Consider the following 22,125-nt stretch of genomic DNA (forward strand, 5'->3'; position numbering starts at 1 on the left):
TAGTGACATTTTTCTCAAAATCTTTTTGTATCCCTTCAGGTTTATTACACAGACACAGACACACACACACAATTTTCTTCTTCTCTGTGTTTGAACAAGACTTTCAATTTCTTAAAAAAGACAACTGTTTTTGATGGCAGCTGCATTTTCTTCAATAGCTTTCTTGATACTGCTTATTAACCATGACAGTGACACTTAAACTTTTCAGTATTTTCTCTGACCAGAACTTTTCATTGTAATTCAGCTTTTATTATGTTCTTTCAAGTAGTTGTCAAGACTTGACTCTCTCAGCTTTCCCTTTCAGCTTCCTTTTTACCAATACCTGTGTTTCTTAGTTCTTTTGAAGTCACATGTTGTATATCTTCCTTCACTTGTCATTGTCTTTCCCCATTACTAGATCTTTTCACTTGTCCCTTGGTACCATTACAAAAATATGGCTCATTCTCTTTGTCCTGGCTGCGTTTTGGTCTGGTTTAGTCATTAGAGGCTGGTAAACAACATTTATTTTCCCCAATAATAATAATAATAATAATAATAATAATAATAATAATAATAATAATAATGATGATGATGATGATGATGATGATGATGATGATGATGATGATGTTTATTTCAAATCAGGAAAATGAAAGTGGTTATTAGATGAATTGTATTATCAGATTATATCAGACATGGTTTTCATAGAATATATAAGATGGTGGTGGTGGAATCCACATGTCATCCTCTATCCCACTTTTATATTGTATTCTCTTCCCACCACTATTTTAAAAAACTGTAAACATGGGAGCTAATGAAAGTATTGTTTTCTGGGAAATGACCATCTATGTGCAAAAGCACATAGAAAAAGCAACATTGTAAAATGCAATGCTGAAGAATCTATTAAGTTCTTGGTCAATCTGGAAAATAAGGAGCAGAGTGTATTCAGAATGGGCTCACATTTGTAGTTCATCCTGTGTCCTGAGGACTCCCATATGTGTTTGAATTCCCAGCTTATGTATTATAAGGAAACTTATTTGAATTGCAAAGTTACTGATTCCTTTTTAACAAGTGTCTTCAGAATTGCACCAGAAAGTTATATTAGTTTTTGATAGAAGCAACAGTCATGGGTGCTTCTGGACAGATGGCTAGCAGAAAGACATTGAGCTGAAATCCAGTAAGTCACAGTTAGAGTATGTTCATTGAATCAATGGAACTTACATATGTGCTGATTTGCCAAATCTGCAGTGATTCAATGGGCGTATTCTAGTTGCAACCAACTATTGGATTTCAGCCATTGTGTCACTGTTTCTGTCTGGATGACTGTTCAGTGCAGAAGGAAGCACTGCCATCCTGATGCATGGCTGAACTGTTGCTAGAATTGTTTTTTTTTTAAAGAAATGTGTATTCTTTTACTCAAGCTGTCTGTATCCTGCAAAGATGATCCTTAATCTGCTCCCAGAAAAAGAAAAGAAAGTTCCGATCTATTCACTTATTTGGATGTTTATTTCATATTGGGTTGGTTGTGCCTTCCAATGGTTATTTATGTGGCAAGTAAGTGATGGATGTAGATTATTTTGCCAACCTTTACATTGGAAAGAATGAGGAAGCCACTACAGGCAGCAGATTTTTTTTATGTTTTGGAAGTACAGGCAATGGCAGTTATTTAATTTATTGTTACTGTATTTTTTTTAAAAAAACTGCCTGCAATAAAGAGACATGCTTGTGGGGTTCTCAGATGCTGATGCCAAAATAATTTGATGGAACTTCAATACAGCATCCAGGATCCAACTGGGGCAGTGTGCTTCTGCACCATTTGGTTGCTCTGAGTGGTTGGACCTCTTCATACATAGTGCAAGGAGTTTTCCATAGGCCTGCTTGCCGGGATGGTGCAGCTCCCCTGCATGAGACTGCCATTGATTAGCCCACAAAGGAAACCAGACGTTTGCAACCAGCTATGTGGATACTAGAACAATCCACTACTCTTCCAGTCACCATCCTCCATAAGACTAGCATCCTGTATAAATTAATTGGCAGGACCTTCAACTCTCTCAACATTGTATCAGATCTTGGCCAATATAACTTTCATTAGTTGTTACTTCTATTTATTAATCTTTATATACCATCTTATATCCCATGGTGTCATGATGAGATACAGGTGATCAGTCCAGCCGTATGCTGCACTCTTGGACAATGCTGTATGTAAGTTTCTTCATGTGCTCATGCATGCAAACAGCCAGCCAGAAAGTTATGAAAACCACTTCCATAACTCCTCTTAGGTGCATAGTATTTTCAATTGTGTTTTAGCTAAAAGAATAGAACTATTTATTATTTGTATAGTTCCATCCTTATAGATGGCATTTTAGAGAGTAGCATTAGCGAAACAAACCAGAAAAGGACAGCTCATTGACCAAGAGAAGAAAAGGATAAGCAATAAGTATGAGCAAATTCATTTTACATTAACTGATGCTTCAAAGAAATGTTCATTTTTCGATGTAGCATATCAGATTTTCTCCCCCTCACACACACTTTTTTCCTTAGGCATCACCTCTTCATCCTCAACTGGGGGTTCGGGAAAGCTGTTAATTTCCCACGCATGACAGGGTTGCTACACCACCTTTGAGTCACTAAATCATAGTTCAAGGGGTTGTATGTCTAGTTATGAAAAGTCAGAGGTTAAATGATTTGGGAATAAAATGTCATTTCATGGAAGTGAAATTAATCCTCTGAGGATTGCAGTACTCCCAGGGTTTCTTTTCACTTGCAGGCTTAGAGTTAAGTAATTTTATTAACTGAGGAAAGGGGAAATAAATATTGCTAGCTCACGTTTTCAACCTAATTGCAAAATTTATTGCGTGTTGCATTTTAGAAATTTCAGATCAACAAGGTCTGAAAGGCAGTGAAAGTAAACTGAAACAGCACTTGGATATGGTGTGTGGTTTTTTTAAACTCCTGTAGGTGTTATTTAAAACATTGTATGAGAAGATTAATTGCTGCTTGCAGCTAAACAGATGATAATTTTTTAAAAAAATATTATACTGCTACAGTGCATTGCCACAAAAGCTCTATGTCCCAAGTGTGTTACTTTTTTTCTTTTGCTGTTGACAAGGTTCACGTTTTATAGCACACCAGCAGAATGTGTTGACATATATTCAAATCAATGATGAAATGTTTAGAAACGTGCCACTCAGAAAATAACCCTGATGGTCTTTGAAAGTGGCATTTTAAGTGCCTCTGTTCTTGTGTCTTGATCAGGCATGCTGCAGGAGCAATACGTGTCTTTAATTAATGCAATGCCTTTCTATGTTATGCCATTTGGAAAACATGAATGATAGAATAAATTATTCAAGCTGACTCAGTTTCCTTTGAAAATGTTTTTGTACTTCATTTAGCTTTGCAAGTCATTGGTTGAAATCCTGTTCAAGTTGGCAAAACATAAAGTTATGCCTGTGGAAGTGTGACAGGCATTGTATCCAGACATCATGGAACAGTTGCAAAATCCATGTTGCTGTTGCACAGTTCATGTTGGGGATGCACAACTGATTACGTGGTTTCCGATTACGTAATTAGTTGTGCAATTCACATAGCAACTATCATAGAACATGCCTGTGGAAGTGCTTTGTGTGTATTATTTCTGCTCTGCTGCAATTTTTTTCTGCTGCTTCCTCAGCTTTACATTTTGCTTGGACCTTTCGGTCTAAGAATTATTGTTAATTTATGAGATATTATAACTAAATTTACAGTAATTATGTTGTATGTGTTCTTGGCTTCATGTTAATGTAGGATTCTTATTCTTATTCTTATTCTTATTCTTATTATTATTATTATTATTATTATTATTATTACGTGCCATCGAGTCCAAACATTTCCATGGTTATCTCGGTGCAACAGAATTTCAGCCAGTGTCTAGCCTGAAATAATGTCAATAAGTATAAATTTTGTAGTTTGTTCAAAAATTAATATGTTAGGAGCAATGTTATTTAATGATTATAACAGTAGATTGCAGCTTGGGAAGACCTGATTGCAAGTCCCGATAACTTGCACTGTGTAGCCCCGAGCCACTCATTTCATGTCACACTGACCTATCTCACATACTTGTAAAAATAAAGTGGAAAGGAGAAGAGCCCGAAAAACCCACAACAACCGGTCTCTTTTTTTGTCATCTTGAGCAAATTACAGGACAGGCATGATATGTAATAGATGATTTTTATTTTTTTTTTTGTAATCTTGGTAGTACACTGACACTCTAGGATCCTTCTTCTTTTCATCCATCTGTTGCAGATGAGATTGGAGAAGACCAATCTGTGATTAATAATTAATTAGCAGAGGTGAGATTTGTGCCAAGGACTTTCTGATTCACAGCTGTTGATCTCTTAGGTCCAAACTAGATATTAAGCTTCCCTCTGCTGCAAATCACAGCAATAGGAGGTTGTTAAACCCAAATTTGATAGCAGAACACAAAGGTTTGTTGGTACTATTTGCATTTCTAAAAGGACGAGCATAACTTAAAGATAGTTATTTAACTCTGTGTGTAGTTTTTCCTTTGCTCCTGTAGTATGTTAATGATGTAGTCCTAAACATGTTTAAAAACAAGCAGAGCATGGACAAGTTACTTTGCTGGATTACATTCCCCCAACCAGCATAATCATAGTGGCTAAAGGACTCTAAACTGTAGTCTAAAAGCTTAGGTAGACAAGGAAAGGATCACAGCCTGAATAAGGCACTTGCTTGGGGCCAGGATCTGTAAGTATAAAAAGGGGAAAAACTACATGGCATGAACCATTTCATAACAGTGACAGTATATGTACAAAATCTGCTGCTGTATATCTGTATTTTCTTGATTGAAATGTATCTTTTGGGCCAAGTTAATTGCTGGTTTCTTTGTTCTTAATTTATGAAATATCACATCTAGGTTAACTGTAATTATGTTGTATGTGCTCTCATGTGTGCGAATAATAATGATTACATGCCATCAAGTGAGTTTTGAATTATATTCCATGGTTTCTTTAGGTACGGAGTACCCAGAAATATTTTACCTTTCCCTTCCTCTGAGGATGCTCTGAGATCATGCAGCTTGGTTGAGGCCATACAGGTTGGCTCTTTTATAAGGCAGAGTGGAGAATTTAACTCTTGATCCCTGGCTCTACTGCCAGGAACCTAAGTCACTGAGCTAGCTAACCAATATTTTAAATATTATTTTTTTATTTATTTAAAATATTTTTAAAAGAACCCAAGGCAGCTTTCATCATTAAAAGACAATATTTAAAGCTAAAAATACTAAATCGACAAATACTAAAAAAAATATCAAAGCAAATTCCACCCTAAAATGGTACACAAAAGTAATATCCAAAACACATTCAAAGCAGTAAAGTACAACCGTCCATTTAAAACCCCTCTCAGGCAGCCAGTCATTGAAGGAAAGCTTACCTGAAGAAAAAGGTCTTGCGGAATGATGGGGTGGTGGTTAGCCAAAATATGCTTCTGCCCTTGTTTGCAGTTTTTACAGAATTGTATTTATTGATATGAGAAGTAGCCTGCCTTCTATAGTGGAAAATAAGCTTGAAATGTCTACCTAGGAGCTGGGTCTGAATTGCATAGTTTGCTAGAGTAAAGCAAGTGTCTTTGAAACATCTGCATAGGTAGCACTTGGGAATGTTATTTGGAAAAGCTGTGATCTGGCAGATTCCACATTGTTGTTGTTTAGTCGTTAAGTCGTGTCCGACTCTTTGAGACCCCATGGACCAGAGCACACCAGGCCCTCCTGTCTTCCACTGCCTCCCGGAGATGGGTCAAATTCATGTTGGTAGCTTTGATGACACTGTCCAGCCATCTCATCCTCTGTCGTCCCCTTCTCCTCTCACCTTCACACATTCCCAACATCAGGGTCTTTTCCAGGGAGTCTTCTCTTTTCATGAGATGGCCAAAGTATTGGAGCCTCAGCTTCAGGATCTGTCCTTCCAGTGAGCACTCAGGGTTGATTTCCTTCAAAATGGATAGGTTTGATCTCCTTGCAGTCCAGGGGACTCTCAAGAGTCTCCTCTAGCACCACAATTCAAAAGCATCAATTTTTCGGTGGTCAGCCTTCTTTATGGTCCAGCTCCAACTTCCATACATTGCTACTGGAAAAACCATAGCTTTGACTATGTGGACCTTTGTTGGCAAGGTGATGGCTCTGCTTTTTAAGATGCTGTCTAGGTTTTTTCATCACTTTCCTCCCAAGAAGCAGGTGTCTTTTAATTTTGTGGCTGCTATCACCATCTGCAGTGATTATGGAGCCAAAGAAAGTAAAATCTGTCACTGCCTCCATGTCTTCCCCTTCTATTTGCCAGGAGGTGATGGGACCAGTGGCCATGATCTTAGTTTTTCTGATGTTGAGTTTCAGACCGTTTTTTGCACTCTCCTCTTTCACCCTCATTAAGAGGTTCTTTAATTCCTCCTCACTTTCTGCCATCAGAGTGGTGTCATCTGCATATCTAAGGTTGTTGATATTTCCTGTGGCAATCTTAATTCTGGCTTGAGATTCATTCAGTCCAGCCTTTCACATGATGTATTCTGCATATAAGTTAAATAAGCAGGGCGACAATATACAGCCTTGTCGTACTCCTTTCGCAATTTTGAACCAATCAGTTGTTCCATATCCAGTTCTAACTGTTGCTTTCTGTCCCACATATAGGTTTCTCAGGAGATGGATAAGGTGGTCAGGTACTTCCAATTCTTTAAGAACTTGCCATGGTTTGCTGTGGTCCACACAGTCAAAGGCTTTTGCATAGTCAATGAAGCAGAAGTAGTTGTTGTGATGAGATGGGTTTTTAAGTTAAAATCTTTTAAGGCATATGGGTTTTGTAATTATGAAGTGAGCCAGAGAGGTTCCATTTTGTTTCTTTGTATATAATATCTGTGCTATGCTGACAAGTTGTTTTCTAGGCGAGCAGAGAGCATGTTATTCTGAAGGCCTGAGAAGGACTCTGTGTGATTAGATAGATGGAAATTGTTGTGGCTCTTTGATAAACCACCGTAACCCAAATAACATCTGCTGTGTATGAGAAAGAATTCATGTAATGTAACAGGACTGTTTGCCTAGTAACGAACTCTGATTGGATGACATCGTGGGAAGGTGCATTAGGCCCTTGCCAGTTACTCTTGAAAAAGGAACTTTTTACCTATGGACTTTGTCTTTCCAAGACCGACCTTTCAGTGATTCGTGACCTACATTTCAGCCATTTGGGACTTACCCTGATGTCTTGAGAGAGAGTTTGGTGGCCTACCTACATGGACTGGTTTCTATGCTTTGCTGGATTACTTTTGGACTTATGGGATTTTTCCTAAGGACTATGCATGGACTATTTTCTATGGACTGTTCTATGGAATATTCTTTATGGACTTCTTTTCTTGGAATACTCCATATGGACTATGCTCTTGTAATTTTGTAAGGACTATGGTATATTTACTGGATTCTTCTTTTCTAAGGACTATGGGACATATAATGGATTTTTACTTTTGTTTAGGGATTTTTATTCTATAGTATCACTGAGGACTATAGCCTTGTTATAACCAACTTGGATTATTTTGTTTACTAATGATTTCCTGGACTGGAACTGTTTTATTCTTTTTAATGGCTTTTTTGGGTTTTTGAATACTTTTCTATTTCTCATGTTTTCTTTGATTCACTACATCTGTGTAACTAAACAGCACAATGCTAGATTATTTGTTTTGGTTTAATTTGGTTTTGAATATCTAGTAACATGTTTTTTTTTAATAAAATAAAGATTATAAAACTCATTTGGTTTCCTGAACAGTACACTTGTCATAGGGTCATCTGAGAGTGCTGCCTCGGCCTAGCTTACTTAGAGTCCTGTCAGTGGTGCAAGTTAAGTCTAAGGACTACAAAGCCCACTTGACCTTTTCATAATAATATCTGAGAGTACCAGGGTGTTCTTATGTGGGCAGACTTGTGAGAAGGAGTGTTGTGGCATGGCTGGCTGAATTGGACTCTTTCAGCTCATTTTAGCATGTGCAAACTCCTGATTGCTCTCTGTCCAAGCGTACACGTGTGTTTTCGAACCCGTGTTCGTCACAGTTGTTTTTTCTGGAAAACTCTGGCTTTCTCCATAATCCAGCACATGTCAGCAATTTGCTCCCTAGTTCCTCTGCCCCTTCGAAATCCAGCTTGTACTTCTGGGAGTTCTTGGTCCACATACTGCTGAAGCCTGCCTTGTAGGAATTTGAGTATAACCTTGCTAGCGTGTGAAATGAGTGCAGTTGTACAGTAGTTGGAGCATTCTTTGACACTTCCCTTCTTTGGGATTGGGATGTAGACTGATCTTTTCCTCTGGCCACTGTTGAGTTTTCCAAACTTGCTGGCATATTGAATGTAGCACCTTAACAGTGTCATCTTTTAATATTTTAAATAGTTCCACTGGAATGCCATCACCTCCACTGGCCTTGTTGTTAGCCAAGCTTTCTAAGGCCCACTTGACTTCGCTCTCCAGGATATCTGGCTCAAGGTCAGCAACCACACTCTCTTGGTTGTCTGGGACATCCAGATCTTTCTGGTATAATTGCTCTTTGCATTCTTGCCACCTCTTCTTCATGTCTTCTGCTTCTGTGAGGTCCCTAACATTTTTGTCCTTTATCATGTCCATCTTTCAGATTCCACGTGCTCCACTTTAACTGGGGCTGACCCATCTTGTTATGTCTTAAATTTTGCTTTGCTTTGGGAAAAGCTGGGGAATGATGATGTCAGCCAAGTTGTCTCAAATTTTTGACTATAACATGTTGCAAAACAAGGCTAAACAATTGCCACATGTATACAGGGAAATAGTTTTGGTTCCCCTCAAGCTTATTTGGTCAACTGGTATGGCTACAACTTGCTTTCATATTTTATATTAAAAGATCAAGATGTAGTTGTAGTTTTGTCAATTATAAGTTTTACTTAATTATAAGAAAACATTAAAAAAGAAGCAATTAGTTAGGGTACATTTGATACCATCTTGTGATTTTTAATCAGAAAATGATGCAACTTGGATGATAATTTAATTATTAAAGTTTAATTTAATTATTAAAGTTTAATTCAATTAAAAAGAATAATAATTTTTTCAACAATTCAAGAAATGTAACTAAAAGCAAGCAGTTTATCTTTCTGATTTTAAAACATGTACAGTATCAATGATCAGATCACATGTTATGATTCAAAGAAACAGAAAATGTAAACTGCAAAAATAAAACTCGAAAAATAAAGCCAGTCTTTCACATTGCCACTTTTCATATTCCTGCACATAGCAATTACATCTGAAGATGTAATACAGTACAATATTATATATGCACTTTATTTTTGTTCATATACAACTATCAATATACTTTCTGGAAGAAAAGAAATCAAGCTGTAGTTCTGCCAAAAGATTCTGTGTTCTTGTAAGTTAATTGATTCCCTATGCCTGGATTTAAAGGAAGGAGAAAATATTCAGTCTTAAACCAACAGGGGTCATTTTTGATACAAGGAGAGAAGAAAACATACATGGAGTATAATATTTTTGCAACAATAGAAACATGGGATTTTGGGTTGTAGGTGTTTTTTAAAAATACATTGTTCATTCAACTTAAATGCCTTAATGGTCATGTGTCCAGTTTTTGAAGAGGGAAAGTAAAGGAGTTGTAAGTATGGTCACTCAATTCTGAATTTTAGCTGGTGCACTTTTCTTAACCTTTCATGATGAGTAGCCGTCTACTGGGAACCAAAATAGACACAAGAACTATGATCACACTTCCCCAAAATGGTTCATTTTATGTTTTTCTTCTTTGATTTTTAACTTCAAAGCTGCTATGGAGGCTCCAGTTTCCTTTTGGAGAACACTGCTGTTGAATGTTGTTTTTATCTTTTTATCCCAGTCAAAATCCGTCCCCTCAACACAGCAGTTATTAACCTCTAGAGCAGGGACAAGGAGGCAATTTCAGTCTTCCAGGATCACAGCTCTAGTCAAATATAAAGTTCTGCATAGCAGCATTTATGTTCGAGGTGTGCTTCCAGATGTACAACTCATATTGCTATCTGTTAAAAAGTGTTTTGCGGCTATTCTTTCTGTCCGTAATAGACTTTGTGTAAAGAAATGGATTTTGTGTGGAAAAAACTTCAGAAAAAAACATAGGACAGTTTTAAACAAAGGACAATGAAATCTGGGATGCTCATTTATGAACGAGGTAGGGTGACTACACAGCAAGGACCTCGTCTGGAAGCGTCCCCCCACCCACTTTTAGCAATGAAGCATGTGGCTGCCTCCTTTTGCTGAAACTGCATTTTAAAGCATAAAAGCCAACTTCCCTTTGCGATCCCTAAGCACGAAAGAGGTCCTTGTTTATTTTATTTTTTTAAACCCTCAAATAATAATTGCCGTCACCACCTGAGAACTGCGAAGCTGGAAGGGAGGGACCCTATGGATCACTGAGTACAGCCCTTGTCAAGGAGGCACAGGGCTCAGTTGCACTGCCAGTTTGCATCGATTCCTGTTCTGACTTTTTTTATACAGTATATCATTTCAGTTAACATGGTATTTAAATTGGTACATACAGTCACTTTGGCTTAAATTAATTAGACGTCTTTCTCGTAATTCTTGGCTGTCGGTCCGCCTTCTTGTGCCTTGCCAATCCCTGCTTCACTTTCCTCAATTTGCTTATGCCTCCCTTTCACCCTGCTGCCCTGCTCCTGGATTGCAACTCTTCGCACCCCCTTCCCCTCTGGTTGCTCCTTCCCTACTCTAATTGGGTGCCCACAGTCTCTACCCCACTTCAGCCCAGCTGGTGAAGTTGCACTGAGAGTGGGCCACTCAATTGGTGCCTGGATCTCTTGCCTGTGGCTCTACCTCCAATGCCTGCCTTAGAGGAGATCAGCTCTGAAACTGGGAGCTGGGAGGGAGCTTAGGGTGATATGGAGCAGCCAGATATGAGATCCAGTGATCAGGAGGGAGAACAAGCAGAGGAGGGATCCCATGAAGTGACAAGAGTCTTGCCTGCCCAGAGATTTATCTTTCTTTTTAAGCAAAGCATGCTGCTTATATACTGCCCCATAGCACTTTAAGCACTTTCTGGACAGTTTACAAGTTAATTATGCAGGCTGCACATTCCCCCCCCCCCCCCCGTGAGCTAGGCACTCATTTTACTGACCAGTTACCTGGGATTGAACCCCAGGTTGTGAGCACAGTTTTGGCTACAGTAGAGCAGTTTAACCACTGCGCCACAAAGCTCATTTTAAAAAACCATCCCTTCATTAATTCACTTCCTGGCTCTTTTTTCTTCTGCATTCAGCCAGCAGCTGTTCAGGCTAAAAGCTGATACTGACTAGAAAAAAAGGGAGGGGAGGCATCCTAGAGGACAAGTGTCAACAACCGAGCAGTAAACAATGCACCACTAATCATTGTAATAAAGAATTTTTTAAAACTGGAGAAGAAAAACTCATTTCACCCAAAATTCACATAGGCACAAATTTAAACAGCACCATTTACAATCGCCAAACCAAATTCAGTTGAATCAGTTTAGACCCAAGGTATTTTAAAAAGCCCCTGCTGGTGGATTGAAAAAAAAATCTCACTTTGCAGTCCTAATAAATCAAGTTTACCCTTGCATTGTGTGTCTGTGAATGTATACATTTATTTAAATAACATTAAAATTGATATAGGTTTGGTTCTTATGGCCATTGTGCCTGTGACCACAGTGGGGAATTGAACTCCCTACCTGCATCCAGATACCTAAACTACTTAGCTTTCTGGCAGTTCTCTAGCCTTAGAATGGCAATTTAGAAGCATTAGATCTGATGGGGAACCCATCCATCTGTTACAAATGGATCCATACTCTGCATTGAATTTTTCACATTGCCATACAAAAAATTATCCACTTTATTTATCTCTACGTATTTCTTGAAAATTTTCTATTCTATATTAAACCATTCCTTCTTGTAGACAGTAATGGGGACAATTTTGGGTCATTTTTAGAGTATACCTCTATTGTACTGTATAATAGAGCACTATGCAGATGTTCACAATTCTAACCAGCACCAACATTTCCTCCCAGCTCTCCCTATCACAAGGACAGCTTGTGCTCAGAGGAGCACTTCTACTGTCTCTTGTTAGAAACCCACCCCGCCCCCGAGGACAGGACTGTTGGAAAGGCCATGCTTTGAATTTTGAATATCTAAATAGGGCTGTAGTGTTACCAGTCTTGCGACTTACAGTACCTGTGCCTCCTCATAATATAATCTGACATTTGGAACTGCTAATCCTCACATTCGCTATATAGACAGAAATATGTACGCCTCAGTTTCCAACACATTTCCTCACTTTTTCAGAAAGGATGAGGAGGATTACCATGCAAGTCTATGCATATCTACTCAGAAATAGTACTAAGGGTCCATTGTGATAGAAATACATTTAAGACTTAAACAATGTCTTAAGCTTTCTCTAGACTGGTATTTTAGTTATCCTGGTTTCCTGCTTCTGCTTCTTTGCAAAATGTAGACAGACATTGCTGTTGTTATGTGCCATCAAGTCACTTCTGACTTCATGGCCACCCTAATAAGGTTTTCAAGGTATGTGAGATATTTAAAGAGTGGGTTTATCATTGCCATCCTAGAGGCTAAAATGCTCTTCTGCAGCTCCATGTTATGTAACTAGTAGGGGAAATTGTTGTGGGACATAAGTGATATGCATGAAGGACTTGAGCAGATGTGCTTTGCAATAGTTATGTTGTGAACTGCATGATCAGTTGTGTAATCAAATTGCACAATGCAGACTGCCTGGATGTGACGCTCTGTACAGTTCTACAGGCATAACTTTACATTACACCAATGTCAACAGGATTTCAGATAGTGAGTTTTCTTCTCAGAAAAGTGAATTGAAACCAAGTCTCCCAAGTTTTAGTGTGTCACCCTATGCACTATACTACAGTGTCCGTTGGGATTGAGTTTAGCTGCAATTTGACCTTTCTGCCCTGTAAACAAACAATACCTCTTGCAAACTACTTGTTTTATATTGCTTTGTTTCTGGTATTTAGAGGAGGTGCTTGTTTGTGCCCTGTCAGGTGTTGCCCTCTTCAACAACCCATAATCTTTCCCTGTCCAAGAACCACACAATGATGTGGGTCACACAAAGGCACGAATGATGTTGTGATGTCACAATGCTGCATGAATTTTAGGGATCATTGCAGTGATGCAGTATTTGGTGACAGGTCCATATCTCCTTAATGTTGAGTACTGCCCCTTATCTATTGGATATGATCCTGCTGCTCAGTGTCTTCATAGTAATTATAAATTGCTGAATAGGCAATTGTTGGCTTCTTCAAGTTTGTAGCCTCTCAATCTCTTGAAGTTCTTTTCCTGACTGTGCAAAATTTGTTTGCCCATTATTTCCATTCTTGACTATTATAAGGTTCTTCTCTATGGTCATCTGGTTTCTCAGTTCTTTCCCTCTACTTTATTTTTTTTGCCTTTTCTTTTAGAAGGAGGAGTATGTCTCTATTCAGTGAGACTCTCAAAAGCTTATGGTGTCATGGCCAGTGTTATCCATTTAAGCCCCTTCTGTGAGATTAGATTTGGAGTCAGTGTTTTTCAGTGACTCCAGTCTTCCTGGTGGGATGAGCACAGGAGAGGGTTACATCTTATTTGGAATACTGTAATATGTTCTGTACCCAGTGTGGCGTAGTGGTTAGAGTGATGGACTACGACTGAGGAGACCTGGCTTCAAATAATGGAAACTCATAGGGAGGGGATTGGAAATTGTACAACAACTCCTTAAATATTGCAATAACTTTGAACACACTGTATGTGTGTTATGTGCCATGAAGTTGGAATTGACTTATACCAACCTTAAGTGAGATACTTAAGGAATGGTTTTACTAGTTCCACCTGTCCTCTCAGAGAATTTCCATGACTAAGTGGGATTAGAACCCAGGTCTCTTGAGATATAGTCCCATCAGTTTATCCACCACTTCATACTGACTAAAAGCCTATTAGGGTTGCAATAAGTTTGTTCTGACTTGATGGCACATTAGGGAAAAGGTAAAGGTTACCCTTGACATTTAGTCCAGTTGTGTCTGACTCTAGGGTGCAGTGCTCATCCCTGTTTCTAAGCCATAGAGCCAGCTTTTGTCCAAAGACGGTTTCTGTGGTCACGTGGCCAGCGTGACTAGACATAGAACGCTGTTACCTGGAACGCTGTTACCTTCCCACTGAGGTGGTACATGTTTATCTACTCGCATTTTACATGCTTTCGAACTGCTAGGTTGGCAGGAGCTGGGATAAACTATGGGAGGTCACTCCGTTGCGTGGATTCGATCTTATGACTGCTGGTCCCTTGACCCTGCAGCACAGAGGCTTCTGTGGTTTAACCCACAGCGCCACCACATCCCTTGATGACACATTAGCAACATAACAATTTGTTTTGTGGAATACAGTGGTGCCTCTCAAGACAATTTTAATTCTTTCCATGGAAATCATGTTCCATGGAAATCACTGTCTTGCGAAAAGCGAAACCCAGTTCCCCATTGGAATGCATTGAAATCTATTTAATGCATTCCAATTGGGGAAAAAAATCACTCTTGTGAAAATTGTCCATAGAAGACATCATCTTGCAAAACACAGTTCCCCATACCATATTGGGGAAAAACAATCCCCTCACCTGCACTGCCTTTGGAAATTCAATGGGTCTCAGATGGCCTTCCCCCTCTTTCTCTCTCCAGCAACAAAGAAAGAGGATGAAAGGAGTCAAAGCAGCCCCTGGCTCTTGATAATGGTGACTCCTTTTGCCCTGATCCTTTCCCATAGGGGAGAAAAAGAGGGAAATGCAATACAAGACATCACCAGAACTTGCTACCTTTGTAATTTTGATGAGGAGAAAGAAAGATAAAAAGGAATCTAGAGAAACCAGGGAAATCACAAGTGCAATCTCCCATTAACACAAATTATGCAGTTGAATTCCCCACATTGGGGGAAAAAAGGGGATCAGCAGCATGCCTGAAGTGCAATGGATGAGCCTCCCCTGGGAAAGCCACTTTTATGACATGGTATTTCACCTGCAAGGTATGAGTTGGAATGGAACTTGCACCTCATACCCCCTTCTGTCCCCTGACACACCCCCAAGGCATGGTGACCCCCTGGCTGCACCTCCCACTCAGTACAAGGCTGCACAGCCCCAGTCCTGCCAGAGGCCAAGAGAGCTCCTCAGTTTTTTGGAGTGCCCTGCAGGACCCCCATCAAGGGCTAGGTGTTCCTCCCACAATCCTCTAGTGCACATGTATTAGCATAAGGTATTAGCATAGGCTAATACTGTACCTGTACACTAGAGGATTGTGGGATGAACACCTAATGCTAGGTATTCCTCCCACAATTAGGATAAAGTATTAGCATCCAGCGAAAATTGCCAATAGGATTGCCCATAGGAACAATCGTTTTGCAAAGTGCAACATTGCTCAAAAAAAGAGGCACCACTGTATAGCATTTAGAAAGTTTATGGTAACTTCACTGTGTCCAAAATGCTGCAACCAGTCTGTTGACTAGAGCCAGTTACAAGAAGAATGTAAGTTGCTTCATTGGCTACTATTTTCACACAGCATCAGTTGCACCTGGTGCTCATTATAGTTTGTGGGATGAAAAGCATAGCAACCATTTGTGGGTGGAGCCTACTGCTCCCTTTGTCTTCTTCTCTCCCTACCACACAAACACAGGGAATGTGAGGGTGAAAGTTTCTCAGGAGAAGTTTCCAGGCAGAATACAGACCTGCTGGCTTGGATGGACCAACCACCACTGCCCAGAGTCAGTCCTCTGGATGTACAAATCACAGAATTGATCTGGGTGCAGTCTTCGGGGGAAAAATAGCTCTACTTAATTGTGCTTAAACCCCACTGAATTATATCCCATTTATCTCTCTGGATTCTTTCCCCAGCCTCTACCTACAGCCTCATTGAATGTGGCAACTCCCACATCTTCTGAATGTTGATTCTGACCACCCTAGACCCTTAGTCATGGCAGCTGGGTCTTAAGGGAGTTGTAGTATAAAATATCAGGAGAGTACCAGGTTGTGGAAGGCTCTGGTCTAGGAGCAAAGTCCATTTGTCTCATTTGGCAAGGTGTTGAACTGCAGCAACCTCTGTGTGTTTGTGTGTGTGTTTAATGGGGACACAGTGAAGTACTGCTGATGATTTTAAGGTTTTAATTAAAATAATAGCACCTTTCTGGTCATCATCATTAAGTACATATCCAAAATTGTGATGAAAGAACCCACCCTCACAGTGTTTATAACACTATCATGTTCTTTGGTTTCTGCAGGATTTTGCTAATACTGTAACTTGTAAAAAAAATTAGCTGGAGAGGTGTTTTGGTGCTACTTTAAAAATCGACTAACAAGAAGATGAATAAATATGGCACTCAATGCAGAGCATAGCAAATGTGTCTTCAGCTGTGAGAGATTCAGCGACCTGATAAATCACTGCTCCAACAGAACCCCTTAAAAAGAAGATGCTGGTGTGGACAGAAAATTGTGGGATGAGGATACAGAAAAAGCATGATATTCAATGGTGGAGAGTCTGTTGTCATTCCGCTTGTAGTTTACAGCAGTAGGGCAATTGTTGGTACCTCTCTGGAAGCAGCCCAAGTAGTTGTACTTAGAATTCTTTCACTTCATTTCACATCTTGTAATTATTATTGGGGGTCAAAGGTATGCTACAATAAACTCTGTGCATGCCATTATGAACTCTAAATGGGAAAAGCAAGATAAAAATGTGAGAGACCCAATCTCAAATTGCACTCATGGCGTTATATAATTTGGTTTCTGAATTAACACTGTGGAGCTGAATAACAACAATTGTTTCCTTTCTAAGTATTCATGTAAGAAATGCTGGGTTTTTTTTTTCTTGCAGTTTGAAGCTTGTAGAACTAGTGAATTTAACAACTTTAATATGTTGTTTGATTATGCCACTAGATGTTGATTTTGAGCTGAACTGTTCAGTAACACTTCAAATGCAGACACCACATGTCTGTAATTCTATAGTACTGCAGGCATTCCTTTGTTACTTGTGTCATGGAGGTTCTTCGTATCATGGCAACTAGCAAATAACATAACTGCAATGCCACGAGATGGTCATCGTGGTGTTCTTGTGTAAAGATTTACACTGGAACTATGTGCCATGAATACCTCTTTTTTGTTGTATAATGCAGGAGCTACTACGGTATATATTTAATGGCTATAAAAATGAGGAGGAAACCTACCATTAAGGCTGTGATCATGTTCAGGAACTCTTTATTAATGTCTATTTAAGATAATCACAGGAATTCGTCTTGCTATGCTACAGTGTTTTTCTGTCTGTCAGTTACTTCAACCCTTATTTTTGTTTGTTGTATAATTTTAAAAGGAGCAAGACTTGGAGTTTTATGCGGTTACTAGTTGGATCTACCAATAGTGGTGCTGGACATTTAAGTAATGATTTGTGATTATAGAAAAATATGACAGGACAATATACTCAATATTTCGAGTATTAACAGCGTGTGCTTAATATTTAGCGAAGATTACACTTTTAAAAATGCATTTAATTGCATGATTACTATATGGTATGTGATAGATTTAACCTAAACATCTTTTCTACATAAATATTTTTAGATGTAGCTCTGCATTCTGCAAACTGATGATAGGAAAGAGTTAGTTAATAAGCTGTTGTCTTGAATATCCATAGATGAGTCTCTTTTGTCCTTTCCAGCACTGTTACAGAAGGCAAAGTTCATTCTTTAGCTGAGCGGCTTGAAGAGCCACAGGACATGTCACCTCCATGATGATCTTCCTTAACAGGTTGTGCTTTTGGAATGTTTTCACCCTTCTGCTTTGAAATGCAAGATGTTGCTGAGTTGTTAAGCCAATACATTACAGTCAAGGTGAACAGAGTCTCATTGCCAAATAGCATCCCATCTTTAACTACAAATGGTGGAAACAGATAAGAACCAGAATCTCATAACTTAATTGTTAGTGCCTTCTTTTGCACTTCCTGGTTCTATCTAGCTCCGTTCTGTCAATCATATGACTATTATTGAAATTGTTATACTGTATGTGACTATGTCAATAAAAAATTTTTAAGGAACCTTGTTCCAAAAGAGAGGTTTCTCTCATTCTGTACTTGTGCTTTTGATACCTAAATGGAAGATTTGACATTTATCTCCATTGCGCAGAATCCATTTTGGGGGTAGGTACCCTCAATAGTGCAGCCTAAGAAGAACAGGTTAGAGGAGTAGGTACCCTTGGGGAGTGGCACTCCAATAGGTCATGAGGTCATAAAATGTTTAGGGCTGTATAGGTCATAACCAACAGCTTAAATCTGATCAAATTTCCTAGACCTTTATATTAACCGGGCTGTTGTGTTCTAGACCTGTTGTAATTATTGTATAATTTTCAAGGGACGAGTTATCCTGGGAAGGATAGCATCTCTGCTGAAATGCTGTAAAGAGATCATCACCACCGAGCTGTATGAAATATTTTGTCTTTGCTGGAGGGAAGGTGGAGTACCACAGGACATGAAGGATGCAAACATTGTCACATTGTATAAGAACAAAGGGGACAGGGGTGACTGCAGTAACTACCGTGGCATCTCTCTTCTCAGCATTGTAGGGAAGCTGCTTGCCCGTGTTGTGCTGAAGAGACTCCAGGTGCTTGCAGACAGAGTCTATCCAGAATCACAGTGTGATTTTGCGCTAATAGATCCATCACTGAAATGGTATTTTCCCTCAGTTGGAGGAGAAATGCAGGGAACAACAACAGCCACTCTTTGTGGCCTTCATAGATCTTACAAAGGCCTTTGATTTGATTAGCAGGGATGGCCTTTTTAAAATACTTCCCAAGATTGGATGTCCACCTCGACTCCTTAACATCATCAGGTCCTTTCATGAGGAAATGAAGGGCACTGTAGTTTTTGATGGCTCAACATCAGATCCCTTTGACATCCGAAGCCGAGTGAAACAGGGCTGTGTCCTCACGCCGACCCTGTTTGGGATCTTTGTTGCTGTCATGCTGAAGCATGCCTTTGGAACTGCAACAGAAAATATCTATCTCTGGACTAGATCAGATGGAAAGCCCTTTAATCTCTCTAGATTGAGAGCAAAGACCAAAGTCCAACTGAAATGCATGCAGGACTTCCTCTTTGCTGATGATGCAGCCATTGTTGCCCATTCTGCTGAAGAGCTCCAACAAGTAATGAATTGTTTTAGCAAGGACTGCCAAGTTTTCAGATTAACAATTAACCTGAAGAAAACACAAGTCATGGGCCAGGGCGTGGGCTCACCTCCCTCTATTACCATCTCCACACTATAATTGGAGGTTGTTCATGATGTTGTGTACCTTGGAAGACTGGCTGAGAAGGCCAATTCGAGAGTGACAATCCCTTCGACACTGAAGCCAAATGCAATCTGTCCCCTGTCCAGCTCCCTGATTTTACTGGTTTTGGGACTGCCTCTTTGCCTCAGCCTGCTGAACAAGTGGCTCTTCAAATTGGGAGAGGCCATGCTGCACTGCCTGCCTCCAGGCTGAACACTCAGATGTCAGGGTTTCCCATCTGTTGAGGTCCATTCCTAAGGCCTTCAGATTCTGCTTGAAGATATCCTTGTATCACAGCTGTGGTCTGTCTCTTGGGTGCTTTCCTTGCATTAATTCTCCATACAGTCACAGTATGGGTCACAGTAACTGTTCAGGCCTGATTGATCATTGGGTGCAAGGGAAATGTATGGCTCTCAGCAAACATAATAGCAGGAATTTCAGAGTGAACAAATAAAGGAAGTCTGAGATCTTTTGGAATCTGACCGACAGCCATTATCACGGCATGCCCAACGTAGACGTCGAGCCAATGTAGACATCGCTGTTTCAGTAATGTATAAATGCTAAAAATTCCAGCTCATTCTAGGACTATTCAATTTGGAACTTTGTCCTGCCAGTTGATACCAAAAATGCCTCAGAGACAACGCATATGGAATATGTTCAGCTTCCTCTCTGCCATCCAAAAAGGGTCCAGGACTCACTCCAGTACCAGAGTGTACTCAGGACACAGGCTCTATAGACCTGGATCTTGGTACTTGTAATATTTATTCAGCCTGAATAAATATTACAGTATTATACTTATTCATTTTCACTTAGTGATACAGGGGAAATATAGGACCTGAGCTCTATAATCAGTACAATATTTTTGGTACAGCTCTTGAACTGCTCCATGATAGCCTGCAATTGGGATGAAAACGGGAGTGGGGGATTGCATAATTTGAGTGATCCATTATACAGAAAACTAGAAGCCTTTCCCTTTACATGCTGTATGCACAAACTTATAGCAAGGTTGGTACTATATGGACACATTCACAAATATGTGAATTCCCTACCCCCACTTAACTGGAGGTGGTCTACTTAATCATAAGTTGCAACGTGATTTTGTTGACTGTGCACATGCATTGCGTTCTGGAAGATTAAAAGTGTTTCAGCCTTGTTTCCCCCTGTTTAATAGAGGGCTTGAGGAAGGTTTTTTGTTTGTTTGTTTTTTTGTTTTTGGCTACAACACCCAGAAATTCTGGGAGTTGTATTTCAGAAAAGTAACTTTACTGAAAGTATCACAGACATCAAACTGTTTTGAGCTCCTTGCCAACCCATTTGCTTTTTTTTATTTATTTATGCTATTTTTATATCATGCTCTTCTTTTGAGCAGCTCAGGCAAGTGAACATGACACCCAGCCTCCCCCCTTAAAACAGAAAATTTGGCTGATAGGTAATGACTTGGGAGCATCCCAAAGTCACTCAGCAATGAGCAAGGATTTGACAGACTGAGTCTTGTGCTAGCTCTTTAACCACTGCACCTTTCTACCCTACCTCAGCTCACTCCACCCTAATAATCTGAGGCTGAGAGCAAAACCAGGAAGGTTCAATGAGTCCTGAGGGAGCACCTGTCTATACAGGGCTGCTAGCTTGCATTCGGCTTGGTGGGTCACAGTAGCTGTTCAGGCCTGATTGATATGGTAGGGTTGCAAGAACTGGTAGAAAGAGGCATTGGGTGCAAAGGAAATGTATGGCTCTCAGCAAACATAATAGCAGGAATTTCAGAGAGAACAAATAAAGGAAGTCTAAGAAATCTTTGAAGGGATAAAGAAGTGAAAGGATAATGGAGTCATTCGATGGCCTTGCATAGCTTGAAGTATGAAGGTGGATTGATGAGCCCTTCCCATAACATTTTTGCTGGTGGTTTAATACAGAGCATGATTACCAAGAGAAAAGGCTAAAGAGCTGCAGAGGACAGGACCCTGGGCTAAACTTTTTTCTTCTTCTGTTTTTAAGAAAGCAAGTCTTTGATAAGATATAGCTGCAGGCAATCGTTTTACATTTTATGTCAGCTACCTTTTGTCAGAGATTCATTATTGATGCTGTACTCTCAGTTTTAATTCACACTTCTCTGCTAATCAATTACAGCGTTTATCCATTAATCAGGTATCCTGACAGGGTCAATAAACTGGCTCTTCAGTTCTGTTGGCTGCTGCATGTTCACAAGCAAGTAGCAACAGTCAGTAGATTAGTTTAGAGCACCATTGTTTTCTCAGGCTGGTGGACATCTGGCTGGGAAAACATCGTCTAATGAGTTTTTGGGGTGATTATCCTCTTCTTGGGCACTTTGTTGACAACCTTAGTTATTTTCCTGAAAGCAACTTGTGTGTTGGGAGCACGCCCATTTAGTTGCTTGTTTGTCCTTCTGTCCTGTTTGTGTGTGTCTGTGTCTGGACACACACATTCTCCTACCTTCTAGAATGTGCCTGTTCAAGTATATAATTTATAACAGATTCAGACATGGCAAATTATCAGCGGAATTAAGGCTTTTCATTATAGCAAGTGGTGTAGATAACAGAGGGGGCAACATTTAATTGGACAGTTACAGTTTGGTAGTTAAGTTGCCGTCCGTAATGATGGTAACAGGTTTAAATTATCCTTTTTATGACAGATGTACCAACATTTAATTGTTTCTTGTCAAGTGTGGAGAGAAAAGGCACTTCTGTAGATTTTTCAATTCTTCTACATGTCACTTAGCTGTCTACACTATTGTCTGAGCTCTTTTCTCTTATCCTTTTTGCTGCAATGAGTTGTGTCATTCCCTCATGATCAGCACTTTTGTTGT

General features: G+C 39.6%; 1 protein-coding gene and 1 non-coding gene across 3 annotated transcripts in view; one reads left to right on the plus strand and one right to left on the minus strand.

Annotated features, from left to right (window-relative positions):
- CLYBL (citramalyl-CoA lyase) overlaps positions 1–22,125 on the plus strand; it is a 238,525-nt gene that overhangs the window by 83,387 nt on the left and 133,013 nt on the right. The window lies entirely within an intron of this gene.
- LOC140706183 (U1 spliceosomal RNA) lies at positions 14,881–15,042 on the minus strand. The gene has a single exon (XR_012085868.1). It is a non-coding gene; the product is annotated as a U1 spliceosomal RNA (small nuclear RNA).

Source organism: Pogona vitticeps, chromosome 3 (assembly GCF_051106095.1).
Source record: "Pogona vitticeps strain Pit_001003342236 chromosome 3, PviZW2.1, whole genome shotgun sequence".
Lineage (NCBI taxonomy): Eukaryota > Metazoa > Chordata > Lepidosauria > Squamata > Agamidae > Pogona > Pogona vitticeps.